Genomic DNA, 17335 nt, shown 5'->3' with positions numbered 1-17335 from the left:
TGCTCCTTGGCCCCTCTAATCACAATGGTCCATGCCCTATTTATCACAATGCTCCAGAATTCTTGTCATTATAATGTTCCATGGCCGTGTCATCACAATGCCCCATGACCCCTGTCATCACAATGTTCCATGGCCCCTGTCATCCCAGTGCTCCATGATATCATTCTTCACAATTCTAGTTGACCACTGTCATCACAATGCCCCATGACACCTGCCTTCACATTTCGCCATGGCCCTTGTCATTGCAATGCTCCATGAACCGTGTCATCACAATATTCCAGGACACTTGTCGTCACAATGATCCTTGACCACATTCATCTGAATACGCCATGGCCTATGTATTCACAATTTTTCATGGCCCCTGAAATCAAATTGCTCCATGTTCCCTTTCCAACAATGCTCCATGACACTGTCAACACATTGTCCCATGATGCCTGTCATCACAATGCTCCATGGCCCCTTTCATCACTATGCTCCATGATCCCTGTCTTCACAATGTTCTAGAACAATTGTCATCACAATGCTCCATGACAACTTTAATCACAATGCTCCATTCCCTTTTCATCACAGTGCTACAGAATTCTGGTCTTCACAATATTCCATAACCGTGTCATCACAATGCTCTATGACACCTGTCATCACAATGCTCCACGACACTTGTCGTCACAATGATCCATGACCACATTCATCTGAATACTCCATGGCCTATGTATTCACAATTTTTCATGGCCCCTGAAATCAAATTGCTCCATGTTCCCTTTCTAACAATGCTCCATGACCACTGTCAACACATTGTCCCATGACGCCTGTCATCACAATGCTCCATGGCCCCTTTCATCACTATGCTCCATGATCCCTGTCATCAAAATGTTCTAGGACAATTGTCATCACAATGCTCCATGACCCCTGTAATCACAATGCTCCATTCCCTTTTCATCGCAGTGCTACAGAATTCTGGTCACCGCAATATTCCATAACCGTGTCATCACAATGCTCTATGACCCCTGTCATCACAATGCTCCACGACACTTGTCATCACAATGATCCATGACCACATTCATCACAATGCTTCATGACCACTGTCATCACAATGCTCGATGACCCTTGTCATCACAATGCTCCATGCCGTTGTCATCACAATGCTCCATGGCCCCTCTAATCACAATGGTCCATGCCCTTTTTATCACAATGCTCCAGAATTCTTGTCATCATAATGTTCCATAGCCTTGTCATCACAATGCCCCATGACCCCTGTCATCACAATGCTCCATGGCCCCTGTCATCCCAGTGCTCCATGATATCTTTCTTCACAATTCTACATGACCACTGTCTTCACAATGCCCCATGACACCTGTCTTCACATTTCGCCATAGCCCTTGTCATCGCAATGCTCCATGAACCGTGTCATCACCATATTCCAGGACACTTGTCATCACAATGATCCTTGACCACATTCATCTGAATACTCCATGGCCTATGTATTCACAATTTTTCATGGCCCCTGAAATCAAATTGCTCCATGTTCCTTTTCTAACAGTGCTCCATGACCACTGTCTACACATTGTCCCATGACGCATGTCAACACAATGCTCCATGGCACCTTTCATCACTGTGCTCCATGATCCCTGTCAGCACAATGTTCTAGAACAATTGTCATCACAATGCTCCATGACCCCTCTAATCACAATGCCCCATTCCCTTTTCATCACAGTGCTACAGAATACTGTTCATCACAGTATTCCATAACCGTGTCATCACAATGCTCTGTGACCCCTGTCATCACAATGCTCCACGACACTTGTCATCACAATGATCCATGACCACATTCATCACAATGCTTCATGACCACTGTCATCACAATGCTCGATGACCCTTGTCATCACAATCCTCCATGCCGTTGTCATCAGAATGCTCCTTGGCCCCTCTAATCACAATGGACCATGCCCTATTTATCACAATGCTCCAGAATTCTTGTCATTATAATGTTCCATGGCCGTGTCATCACAATGCCCCATGATCCCTGTAATCACAATGTTCCATGGCCCCTGTCATCCCAGTGCTCCATGATATCATTCTTCACAATTCTAGATGACCACTGTCATCACAATGCCCCATGACACCTGCCTTCACATTTCGCCATGGCCCTTGTCATCGCAATGCTCCATGAACCGTGTCATCACAATATTCCAGGACACTTGTCGTCACAATGATCCTTGACCACATTCATCTGAATACTCCATGGCCTATGTATTCACAATTTTTCATGGCCCCTGAAATCAAATTGCTCCATGTTCCCTTTCTAACAATGCTACATGACACTGTCAACACATTGTCCCATGACGCCTGTCATCACAATGCTCCATGGCCCCTTTCATCACTATGCTCCATGATCCCTGTCTTCACAATGTTCTAGAACAATTGTCATCACAATGCTCCATGACACCTGTAATCACAATGCTCCATTCCCTTTTCATCACAGTGCTACAGAATTCTGGTCTTCACAATATTCCATAACCGTGTCATCACAATGCTCTATGACACCTGTCATCACAATGCTCCACGACACTTGTCATCACAATGATCCATGACCACATTCATCACAATGCTTCATGACCACTGTCATCACAATGCTCGATGACCCTTGTCATCACAATGCCCCATGCCGTTGTCATCACAATGCTCCATGGCCCCTCTAATCACAATGGTCCGTGCCCTTTTTATCACAATGCTCCAGAATTCTTGTCATCATAATGTTCCATGGCCTTGTCATCACAATGCCCCATGACCCCTGTCATCACAATGCTCCATGGCCCCTGTCATCCCAGTGCTCCATGATATCTTTCTTCACAATTCTACATGACCACTGTCTTCACAATGCCCCATGACACCTGTCTTCACATTTCGCCATGGCCCTTGTCATCACAATGCCCCATGACCCCTGTCATCACAATGTTCCATGGCCCCTGTCATCCCAGTGCTCCATGATATCTTTCTTCACAATTCTAGATGACCACTGTCATCACAATGCCCCATGACACCTGCCTTCACATTTCGCCATGGCCCTTGTCATTGCAATGCTCCATGAACCGTGTCATCACAATATTCCAAGACACTTGTCGTCACAATGATCCTTGACCACATTCATCTGAATACGCCATGGCCTATGTATTCACAATTTTTCATGGCCCCTGAAATCAAATTGCTCCATGTTCCCTTTCTAACAATGCTCCATGACACTGTCAACACATTGTCCCATGATGCCTGTCATCACAATGCTCCATGGCCCCTTTCATCACTATGCTCCATGATCCCTGTCTTCACAATGTTCTAGAACAATTGTCATCACAATGCTCCATGACACCTTTAATCACAATGCTCCATTCCCTTTTCATCACAGTGCTACAGAATTCTGGTCTTCACAATATTCCATAACCGTGTTATCACAATGCTCTATGACACCTGTCATCACAATGCTCCACGACACTTGTCGTCACAATGATTCATGACCACATTCATCTGAATACTCCATGGCCTATGTATTCACAATTTTTCATGGCCCCTGAAATCAAATTGCTCCATGTTCCCTTTCTAACAATGCTCCATGACCACTGTCAACACATTGTCCCATGACGCCTGTCATCACAATGCTCCATGGCCCCTTTCATCACTATGCTCCATGATCCCTGTCATCAAAATGTTCTAGGACAATTGTCATCACAATGCTCCATGACCCCTGTAATCACAATGCTCCATTCCCTTTTCATCGCAGTGCTACAGAATTCTGGTCACCACAATATTCCATAACCGTGTCATCACAATGCTCTATGACCCCTGTCATCACAATGCTCCACGACACTTGTCATCACAATGATCCATGACCACATTCATCACAATGCTTCATGACCACTGTCATCACAATGCTCGATGACCCTTGTCATCACAATGCTCCATGCCGTTGTCATCACAATGCTCCATGGCCCCTCTAATCACAATGGTCCATGCCCTTTTTATCACAATGCTCCAGAATTCTTGTCATCATAATGTTCCATAGCCTTGTCATCACAATGCCCCATGACCCCTGTCATCACAATGCTCCATGGCCCCTGTCATCCCAGTGCTCCATGATATCTTTCTTCACAATTCTACATGACCACTGTCTTCACAATGCCCCATGACACCTGTCTTCACATTTCGCCATAGTCCTTGTCATCGCAATGCTCCATGAACCGTGTCATCACCATATTCCAGGACACTTGTCATCACAATGATCCTTGACCACATTCATCTGAATACTCCATGGCCTATGTATTCACAATTTTTCATGGCCCCTGAAATCAAATTGCTCCATGTTCCATTTCTAACAGTGCTCCATGACCACTGTCTACACATTGTCCCATGACGCATGTCAACACAATGCTCCATGGCACCTTTCATCACTGTGCTCCATGATCCCTGTCAGCACAATGTTCTAGAACAATTGTCATCACAATGCTCCATGACCCCTCTAATCACAATGCCCCATTCCCTTTTCATCACAGTGCTACAGAATACTGTTCATCACAGTATTCCATAACCGTGTCATCACAATGCTCTGTGACCCCTGTCATCACAATGCTCCACGACACTTGTCATCACAATGATCCATGACCACATTCATCACAATGCTTCATGACCACTGTCATCACAATGCTCGATGACCCTTGTCATCACAATCCTCCATGCCGTTGTCATCAGAATGCTCCTTGGCCCCTCTAATCACAATGGTCCATGCCCTATTTATCACAATGCTTCAGAATTCTTGTCATTATAATGTTCCATGGCCGTGTCATCACAATGCCCCATGATCCCTGTAATCACAATGTTCCATGGCCCCTGTCATCCCAGTGCTCCATGATATCATTCTTCACAATTCTAGATGACCACTGTCATCACAATGCCCCATGACACCTGCCTTCACATTTCGCCATGGCCCTTGTCATCGCAATGCTCCATGAACCGTGTCATCACAATATTCCAGGACACTTGTCGTCACAATGATCCTTGACCACATTCATCTGAATACTCCATGGCCTATGTATTCACAATTTTTCATGGCCCCTGAAATCAAATTGCTCCATGTTCCCTTTCTAACAATGCTCCATGACACTGTCAACACATTGTCCCATGACGCCTGTCATCACAATGCTCCATGGCCCCTTTCATCACTATGCTCCATGATCCCTGTCTTCACAATGTTCTAGAACAATTGTCATCACAATGCTCCATGACACCTGTAATCACAATGCTCCATTCCCTTTTCATCACAGTGCTACAGAATTCTGGTCTTCACAATATTCCATAACCGTGTCATCACAATGCTCTATGACACCTGTCATCACAATGCTCCACGACACTTGTCATCACAATGATCCATGACCACATTCATCACAATGCTTCATGACCACTGTCATCACAATGCTCGATGACCCTTGTCATCACAATGCCCCATGCAGTTGTCATCACAATGCTCCATGGCCCCTCTAATCACAATGGTCCGTGCCCTTTTTATCACAATGCTCCAGAATTCTTGTCATCATAATGTTCCATGGCCTTGTCATCACAATGCCCCATGACCCCTGTCATCACAATGCTCCATGGCCCCTGTCATCCCAGTGCTCCATGATATCTTTCTTCACAATTCTACATGACCACTGTATTCACAATGCCCCATGACACCTGTCTTCACATTTCGCCATGGCCCTTGTCATCGCAATGCTCCATGAACCGTGTCATCACCATATTCCAGGACACTTGTCATCACAATGATCCTTGACCACATTCATCTGAATACTCCATGGCCTATGTATTCACAATTTTTCATGGCCCCTGAAATCAAATTGCTCCATGTTCCCTTTCTAACAATGCTCCATGACCACTGTCAACACATTGTCCCATGACGCCTGTCATCACAATGCTCCATGGCCCCTTTCATCACTATGCTCCATGATCCCTGTCATCAAAATGTTCTAGGACAATTGTCATCAAAATGCTCCATGACCCCTGTAATCACAATGCTCCATTCCCTTTTCATCGCAGTGCTACAGAATTCTGGTCACCACAATATTCCATAACCGTGTCATCACAATGCTCTATGACCCCTGTCATCACAATGCTCCACGACACTTGTCATCACAATGATCCATGACCACATTCATCACAATGCTTCATGACCACTGTCATCACAATGCTCGATGACCCTTGTCATCACAATGCTCCATGCCGTTGTCATCACAATGCTCCATGGCCCCTCTAATCACAATGGTCCGTGCCCTTTTTATCACAATGCTCCAGAATTCTTGTCATCATAATGTTCCATGGCCCTGTCATCACAATGCCCCATGACCCCTGTCATCACAATGCTCCATGGCCCCTGTCATCCCAGTGCTCCATGATATCTTTCTTCACAATTCTACATGACCACTGTCTTCACAATGCCCCATGACACCTGTCTTCACATTTCGCCATGGCCCTTGTCATCGCAATGCTCCATGAACCGTGTCATCACCATATTCCAGGACACTTGTCATCACAATGATCCTTGACCACATTCATCTGAATACTCCATGGCCTATGTATTCACAATTTTTCATGGCCCCTGAAATCAAATTGCTCCATGTCCCTTTTCTAACAGTGCTCCATGACCACTGTCTACACATTGTCCCATGACGCATGTCAACACAATGCTCCATGGCACCTTTCATCACTGTGCTCCATGATCCCTGTCAGCACAATGTTCTAGAACAATTGTCATCACAATGCTCCATAACCCCTCTAATCACAATGCCCCATTCCCTTTTCATCACAGTGCTACAGAATACTGGTCATCACAGTATTCCATAACCGTGTCATCACAATGCTCTGTGACCCCTGTCATCACAATGCTCCACGACACTTGTCATCAAAATGATCCATGACCACATTCATCACAATGCTTCATGACCACTGTCATCACAATGCTCGATGACCCTTGTCATCACAATCCTCCATGCCGTTGTCATCAGAATGCTCCTTGGCCCCTCTAATCACAATGGTCCATGCCCTATTTATCACAATGCTCCAGAATTCTTGTCATTATAATGTTCCATGGCCGTGTCATCACAATGCCCCATGACCCCTGTCATCACAATGTTCCATGGCCCCTGTCATCCCAGTGCTCCATGATATCATTCTTCACAATTCTAGATGACCACTGTCATCACAATGCCCCATGACACCTGCCTTCACATTTCGCCATGGCCCTTGTCATCGCAATGCTCCATGAACCGTGTCATCACAATATTCCAGGACACTTGTCGTCACAATGATCCTTGACCACATTCATCTGAATACTCCATGGCCTATGTATTCACAATTTTTCATGGCCCCTGAAATCAAATTGCTCCATGTTCCCTTTCTAACAATGCTCCATGACACTGTCAACACATTGTCCCATGACGCCTGTCATCACAATGCTCCATGGCCCCTTTCATCACTATGCTCCATGATCCCTGTCTTCACAATGTTCTAGAACAATTGTCATCACAATGCTCCATGACACCTTTAATCACAATGCTCCATTCCCTTTTCATCACAGTGCTACAGAATTCTGGTCTTCACAATATTCCATAACCGTGTTATCACAATGCTCTATGACACCTGTCATCACAATGCTCCACGACACTTGTCGTCACAATGATTCATGACCACATTCATCTGAATACTCCATGGCCTATGTATTCACAATTTTTCATGGCCCCTGAAATCAAATTGCTCCATGTTCCCTTTCTAACAATGCTCCATGACCACTGTCAACACATTGTCCCATGACGCCTGTCATCACAATGCTCCATGGCCCCTTTCATCACTATGCTCCATGATCCCTGTCATCAAAATGTTCTAGGACAATTGTCATCACAATGCTCCATGACCCCTGTAATCACAATGCTCCATTCCCTTTTCATCGCAGTGCTACAGAATTCTGGTCACCACAATATTCCATAACCGTGTCATCACAATGCTCTATGACCCCTGTCATCACAATGCTCCACGACACTTGTCATCACAATGATCCATGACCACATTCATCACAATGCTTCATGACCACTGTCATCACAATGCTCGATGACCCTTGTCATCACAATGCTCCATGCCGTTGTCATCACAATGCTCCATGGCCCCTCTAATCACAATGGTCCATGCCCTTTTTATCACAATGCTCCAGAATTCTTGTCATCATAATGTTCCATAGCCTTGTCATCACAATGCCCCATGACCCCTGTCATCACAATGCTCCATGGCCCCTGTCATCCCAGTGCTCCATGATATCTTTCTTCACAATTCTACATGACCACTGTCTTCACAATGCCCCATGACACCTGTCTTCACATTTCGCCATAGTCCTTGTCATCGCAATGCTCCATGAACCGTGTCATCACCATATTCCAGGACACTTGTCATCACAATGATCCTTGACCACATTCATCTGAATACTCCATGGCCTATGTATTCACAATTTTTCATGGCCCCTGAAATCAAATTGCTCCATGTTCCATTTCTAACAGTGCTCCATGACCACTGTCTACACATTGTCCCATGACGCATGTCAACACAATGCTCCATGGCACCTTTCATCACTGTGCTCCATGATCCCTGTCAGCACAATGTTCTAGAACAATTGTCATCACAATGCTCCATGACCCCTCTAATCACAATGCCCCATTCCCTTTTCATCACAGTGCTACAGAATACTGTTCATCACAGTATTCCATAACCGTGTCATCACAATGCTCTGTGACCCCTGTCATCACAATGCTCCACGACACTTGTCATCACAATGATCCATGACCACATTCATCACAATGCTTCATGACCACTGTCATCACAATGCTCGATGACCCTTGTCATCACAATCCTCCATGCCGTTGTCATCAGAATGCTCCTTGGCCCCTCTAATCACAATGGTCCATGCCCTATTTATCACAATGCTTCAGAATTCTTGTCATTATAATGTTCCATGGCCGTGTCATCACAATGCCCCATGATCCCTGTAATCACAATGTTCCATGGCCCCTGTCATCCCAGTGCTCCATGATATCATTCTTCACAATTCTAGATGACCACTGTCATCACAATGCCCCATGACACCTGCCTTCACATTTCGCCATGGCCCTTGTCATCGCAATGCTCCATGAACCGTGTCATCACAATATTCCAGGACACTTGTCGTCACAATGATCCTTGACCACATTCATCTGAATACTCCATGGCCTATGTATTCACAATTTTTCATGGCCCCTGAAATCAAATTGCTCCATGTTCCCTTTCTAACAATGCTCCATGACACTGTCAACACATTGTCCCATGACGCCTGTCATCACAATGCTCCATGGCCCCTTTCATCACTATGCTCCATGATCCCTGTCTTCACAATGTTCTAGAACAATTGTCATCACAATGCTCCATGACACCTGTAATCACAATGCTCCATTCCCTTTTCATCACAGTGCTACAGAATTCTGGTCTTCACAATATTCCATAACCGTGTCATCACAATGCTCTATGACACCTGTCATCACAATGCTCCACGACACTTGTCATCACAATGATCCATGACCACATTCATCACAATGCTTCATGACCACTGTCATCACAATGCTCGATGACCCTTGTCATCACAATGCCCCATGCAGTTGTCATCACAATGCTCCATGGCCCCTCTAATCACAATGGTCCGTGCCCTTTTTATCACAATGCTCCAGAATTCTTGTCATCATAATGTTCCATGGCCTTGTCATCACAATGCCCCATGACCCCTGTCATCACAATGCTCCATGGCCCCTGTCATCCCAGTGCTCCATGATATCTTTCTTCACAATTCTACATGACCACTGTATTCACAATGCCCCATGACACCTGTCTTCACATTTCGCCATGGCCCTTGTCATCGCAATGCTCCATGAACCGTGTCATCACCATATTCCAGGACACTTGTCATCACAATGATCCTTGACCACATTCATCTGAATACTCCATGGCCTATGTATTCACAATTTTTCATGGCCCCTGAAATCAAATTGCTCCATGTTCCCTTTCTAACAATGCTCCATGACCACTGTCAACACATTGTCCCATGACGCCTGTCATCACAATGCTCCATGGCCCCTTTCATCACTATGCTCCATGATCCCTGTCATCAAAATGTTCTAGGACAATTGTCATCAAAATGCTCCATGACCCCTGTAATCACAATGCTCCATTCCCTTTTCATCGCAGTGCTACAGAATTCTGGTCACCACAATATTCCATAACCGTGTCATCACAATGCTCTATGACCCCTGTCATCACAATGCTCCACGACACTTGTCATCACAATGATCCATGACCACATTCATCACAATGCTTCATGACCACTGTCATCACAATGCTCGATGACCCTTGTCATCACAATGCTCCATGCCGTTGTCATCACAATGCTCCATGGCCCCTCTAATCACAATGGTCCGTGCCCTTTTTATCACAATGCTCCAGAATTCTTGTCATCATAATGTTCCATGGCCCTGTCATCACAATGCCCCATGACCCCTGTCATCACAATGCTCCATGGCCCCTGTCATCCCAGTGCTCCATGATATCTTTCTTCACAATTCTACATGACCACTGTCTTCACAATGCCCCATGACACCTGTCTTCACATTTCGCCATGGCCCTTGTCATCGCAATGCTCCATGAACCGTGTCATCACCATATTCCAGGACACTTGTCATCACAATGATCCTTGACCACATTCATCTGAATACTCCATGGCCTATGTATTCACAATTTTTCATGGCCCCTGAAATCAAATTGCTCCATGTCCCTTTTCTAACAGTGCTCCATGACCACTGTCTACACATTGTCCCATGACGCATGTCAACACAATGCTCCATGGCACCTTTCATCACTGTGCTCCATGATCCCTGTCAGCACAATGTTCTAGAACAATTGTCATCACAATGCTCCATAACCCCTCTAATCACAATGCCCCATTCCCTTTTCATCACAGTGCTACAGAATACTGGTCATCACAGTATTCCATAACCGTGTCATCACAATGCTCTGTGACCCCTGTCATCACAATGCTCCACGACACTTGTCATCAAAATGATCCATGACCACATTCATCACAATGCTTCATGACCACTGTCATCACAATGCTCGATGACCCTTGTCATCACAATCCTCCATGCCGTTGTCATCAGAATGCTCCTTGGCCCCTCTAATCACAATGGTCCATGCCCTATTTATCACAATGCTCCAGAATTCTTGTCATTATAATGTTCCATGGCCGTGTCATCACAATGCCCCATGACCCCTGTCATCACAATGTTCCATGGCCCCTGTCATCCCAGTGCTCCATGATATCATTCTTCACAATTCTAGATGACCACTGTCATCACAATGCCCCATGACACCTGCCTTCACATTTCGCCATGGCCCTTGTCATCGCAATGCTCCATGAACCGTGTCATCACAATATTCCAGGACACTTGTCGTCACAATGATCCTTGACCACATTCATCTGAATACTCCATGGCCTATGTATTCACAATTTTTCATGGCCCCTGAAATCAAATTGCTCCATGTTCCCTTTCTAACAATGCTCCATGACACTGTCAACACATTGTCCCATGACGCCTGTCATCACAATGCTCCATGGCCCCTTTCATCACTATGCTCCATGATCCCTGTCTTCACAATGTTCTAGAACAATTGTCATCACAATGCTCCATGACACCTGTAATCACAATGCTCCATTCCCTTTTCATCGCAGTGCTACAGAATTCTGGTCACCACAATATTCCATAACCGTGTCATCACAATGCTCTATGACCCCTGTCATCACAATGCTCCACGACACTTGTCATCACAATGATCCATGACCACATTCATCACAATGCTTCATGACCACTGTCATCACAATGCTCGATGACCCTTGTCATCACAATCCTCCATGCCGTTGTCATCAGAATGCTCCTTGGCCCCTCTAATCACAATGGTCCATGCCCTATTTATCACAATGCTCCAGAATTCTTGTCATTATAATGTTCCATGGCCGTGTCATCACAATGCCCCATGACCCCTGTCATCACAATGTTCCATGGCCCCTGTCATCCCAGTGCTCCATGATATCATTCTTCACAATTCTAGATGACCACTGTCATCACAATGCCCCATGACACCTGCCTTCACATTTCGCCATGGCCCTTGTCATCGCAATGCTCCATGAACCGTGTCATCACAATATTCCAGGACACTTGTCGTCACAATGATCCTTGACCACATTCATCTGAATACTCCATGGCCTATGTATTCACAATTTTTCATGGCCCCTGAAATCAAATTGCTCCATGTTCCCTTTCTAACAATGCTCCATGACACTGTCAACACATTGTCCCATGACGCCTGTCATCACAATGCTCCATGGCCCCTTTCATCACTATGGTCCATGATCCCTGTCTTCACAATGTTGTAGAACAATTGTCATCACAATGCTCCATGACCCCTGTAATCACAATGCTCCATTCCCTTTTCATCACAGTGCTACAGAATTCTGGTCTTCACAATATTCCATAACCGTGTCATCACAATGCTCTATGACACCTGTCATCACAATGCTCCACGACACTTGTCATCACAATGATCCATGACCACATTCATCACAATGCTTCATGACCACTGTCATCACAATGCTCGATGACCCTTGTCATCACAATGCTCCATGCCGTTGTCATCAGAATGCTCCATGGCCCCTCTAATCACAATGGTCCGTGCCCTTTTTATCACAATGCTCCAGAATTCTTGTCATCATAATGTTCCATGGCCCTGTCATCACAATGCCCCATGACCCCTGTCATCACAATGCTCCATGGCCCCTGTCATCCCAGTGCTCCATGATATCTTTCTTCACAATTCTACATGACCACTGTCTTCACAATGCCCCATGACACCTGTCTTCACATTTCGCCATGGCCCTTGTCATCGCAATGCTCCATGAACCGTGTCATCACCATATTCCAGGACACTTGTCATCACAATGATCCTTGACCACATTCATCTGAATACTCCATGGCCTATGTATTCACAATTTTTCATGGCCCCTGAAATCAAATTGCTCCATGTCCCTTTTCTAACAGTGCTCCATGACCACTGTCTACACATTGTCCCATGACGCATGTCAACACAATGCTCCATGGCACCTTTCATCACTGTGCTCCATGATCCCTGTCAGCACAATGTTCTAGAACAATTGTCATCACAATGCTCCATAACCCCTCTAATCACAATGCCCCATTCCCTTTTCATCACAGTGCTACAGAATACTGGTCATCACAGTATTCCATAACCGTGTCATCACAATGCTCTGTGACCCCTGTCATCACAATGCTCCACGACACTTGTCATCACAATGATCCATGACCACATTCATCACAATGCTTCATGACCACTGTCATCACAATGCTCGATGACCCTTGTCATCACAATCCTCCATGCCGTTGTCATCAGAATGCTCCTTGGCCCCTCTAATCACAATGGTCCATGCCCTATTTATCACAATGCTCCAGAATTCTTGTCATTATAATGTTCCATGGCCGTGTCATCACAATGCCCCATGACCCCTGTCATCACAATGTTCCATGGCCCCTGTCATCCCAGTGCTCCATGATATCATTCTTCACAATTCTAGATGACCACTGTCATCACAATGCCCCATGACACCTGCCTTCACATTTCGCCATGGCCCTTGTCATCGCAATGCTCCATGAACCGTGTCATCACAATATTCCAGGACACTTGTCGTCACAATGATCCTTGACCACATTCATCTGAATACTCCATGGCCTATGTATTCACAATTTTTCATGGCCCCTGAAATCAAATTGCTCCATGTTCCCTTTCTAACAATGCTCCATGACCACTGTCAACACATTGTCCCATGACGCCTGTCATCACAATGCTCCATGGCCCCTTTCATCACTATGCTCCATGATCCCTGTCATCACAATGTTCTAGGACAATTGTCATCACAATGCTCCATGACCCCTGTAATCACAATGCTCCATTCCCTTTTCATCACAGTGCTACAGAATACTTGTCGTCACAATATTCCATAAACGTGTCATCACAATGCTCTATGACCCCTGTCATCACAATGCTCCACGACACTTGTCATCACAATGATCCATGACCACATTCATCACAATGCTTCATGACCACTGTCATCACAATGCTCGATGAAACTTGTCATCACAATGCTCCATGCCGTTGTCATCAGAATGCTCCTTGGCCCCTCTAATCACAATGGTCCATGCCCTTTTTATCACAATGCTCCAGAATTCTTGTCATCATAATGTTCCATGGCCGTGTCATCACAATGCCCCATGACCCCTGTCATCACAATGTTCCATGGCCCCTGTCATCCCAGTGCTCCATGATATCTTTCTTCACAATTCTAGATGACCACTGTCATCACAATGCCCCATGACACCTGTGTTCACATTTCGCCATGGCCCTTGTCATCGCAATGCTCCATGAACCGTGTCATCACAATATTCCAGGACACTTTTCGTCACAATGATCCTTGACCACATTCATCTGAATACTCCATGGCCTACGTATTCACAATTTTTCATGGCCCCTGAAATCAAATTGCTCCATGTTCCCTTTCTAACAATGCTCCATGACCACTGTCAACACAATGTCCCATGAGGCCTGTCATCACAATGCTCCATGGCCCCTTTCATCACTATGCTCCATGATCCCTGTCATCACAATGTTCTAGAACAATTGTCATCACAATGCTCCATGACCCCTGTAATCACAATGCTCCATTCTCTTTTCATCACAGTGCTACAGAATTCTGGTCATCACAATATTCCATAACCGTGTCATCACAATGCTCTATGACCCCTGTCATCACAATGCTCCACGACACTTGTCATCACAATGATCCATGACCACATTCATCACAATGCTTCATGACCACTGTCATCACAATGCTCGATGACACTTGTCATCACAATGCTCCATGCCGTTGTCATCAGAATGCTCCTTGGCCCCTCTAATCACAATGGTCCATGCCGTTTTTATCACAATGCTCCAAAATTCTTGTCATCATAATGTTCCATGGCTGTGTCATCACAATGCCCCATGACCCCTGTCATCACAATGCTCCATGGCCCCTGTTAACCCAGTGCTCCATGATATCTTTCTTCACAATTCTAGATGACCACTGTCATCACAAAGCCCCATGACACCTGCCCTCACATTTCGCCATGGCCCTTGTCATCGCAATGCTCCATGAACCGTGTCATCACAATATTCCAGGACACTTGTCGTCACAATGATCCTTGACCACATACATCTGAATATTCCATGGCCTATGTATTCACAATTTTTCATGGCCCCTGAAATCAAATTGCTCCATGTTCCCTTTCTAACAATGCTCCATGACCACTGTCAACACATTGTCCCATGACGCCTGTCAGCACAAAGCTTCATGGCCCCTTTCATCACTATGCTCCATGATCCCTGTCATCACAATGTTCTAGAACAATTTTCATCACAATGCTCCATGACCCCTGTAATCACAATGCTCCATTCCCTATTCATCACAGTGCTACAGAATTCTGGTCATCACAATATTCCATAACCGTGTCATCACAATGCTTTATGACCCCTGTCATCACAATGCTCCACGACACTTGTCATCACAATGATCCATGACCACATTCATCACAATGCTTCATGACCACTGTCATCACAATGCTCGATGACCCTTATCATCACAATGCTCCATGCCGTTGTCATCAGAATGCTCCTTGGCCCCTCTAATCACAATGGTCCATGCCCTATTTATCACAATGCTCCAGAATTCTTGTCATTATAATGTTCCATGGCCGTGTTATCACAATGCCCCATGACCCCTGTAATCACAATGCTCCATGGCCCCTGTCATCCCACTGCTCCATGATATCATTCTTCACAATTCTAGATGACCACTGTCATCACAATGCCCCATGACACCTGTCTTCACATTTCGCCATGACCCTTGTCATCGCAATGCTCCATGAACCGTGTCATCACAATATTCCAGGACACTTGTCGTCACAATGATCCTTGACCACATTCATCTGAATACTCCATGGCCTATGTATTCACAATTTTTCATGGCCCCTGAAATCAAATTGCTCCATGTTCCCTTTCTAACAATGCTCCATGCCCACTGTCAACACATTGTCCCATGACGCCTGTCATCACAATGCTCCATGGCCCCTTTCATCACTATGCTCCATGATCCCAGTGATCACAATGTTCTAGAAAAATTGTCAACACAATGATCCATGGCCCCTCTAATCAAAATGGTCCATGCCCTTTTTATCACAATGCTCCAGAATTCTTGTCATCATAATGTTCCATGGCCGTGTCATCACAATGCCCCATGACGCCTGTCATCACAATGCTCCATGGCCCCTGTCATCCCAGTGCTCCATGATACCTTTCTTCACAATTCTAGATGACCACTGTCATCACAATGCCCCATGACAGCTGTCTTCACATTTCACCATGGCCCTTGTCATCGCAATGCTCCATGGACCGTGTCATCAAAATATGCCAGGACACTTGTCGTCACAATGATCCTTGACCACATTCATCTGAATACTCCATGGCCTATGTATTCGCAATTTTTCATGGCTCCTGAAATCAAATTTCTCCATGTTCCCTTTCTTCACATTTCTCCATGACCACTGTCAACACATTGTCCCATGACGCCTGTCATCACAATGCTCCATGGCCCCCTTCATCACTATGCTCTATGATCCCTGTCATCACAATGTTCTAGAACAATTGTCACCACAATGCTCCACGATACCTGTCCTCACAATGCTCCATGGCCCCTGTCATCACAGTGCTCCATGATATCTTTCTTCACAATTCTAGATGACCACTGTCATCACAATGCCCCATGACACGTGTCTTCACATTTCCCCATGGCCCTTGTCATCGCAATGCTCCATGAACCGTGTCATCACAATATTCCAGGACACTTGTCGTCACAATGATCCTTGACCACATTCATCTGAATACTCCATGGCCTATATATTCACAATTTTTAATGGCCCCTGAAATCCAATTGTTCCATGTTCCCTTTCTAACAATGCTCCATGACCACTGACAACACATTGTCCCATGACGCCTGTCATCACAATGCTCCATGGCCCCTTTCATCACTATGCTCCATGATCCCTGTCTTCACAATGTTCTAGAACAATTGTCATCA

The sequence above is a fragment of the Eschrichtius robustus genome, unplaced genomic scaffold (genome assembly GCF_028021215.1).
Source record: "Eschrichtius robustus isolate mEscRob2 unplaced genomic scaffold, mEscRob2.pri scaffold_26, whole genome shotgun sequence".
Lineage (NCBI taxonomy): Eukaryota > Metazoa > Chordata > Mammalia > Artiodactyla > Eschrichtiidae > Eschrichtius > Eschrichtius robustus.
The sequence above is the reverse complement of the archived record's forward strand: the minus strand, read 5'-3'. Positions refer to the sequence as shown.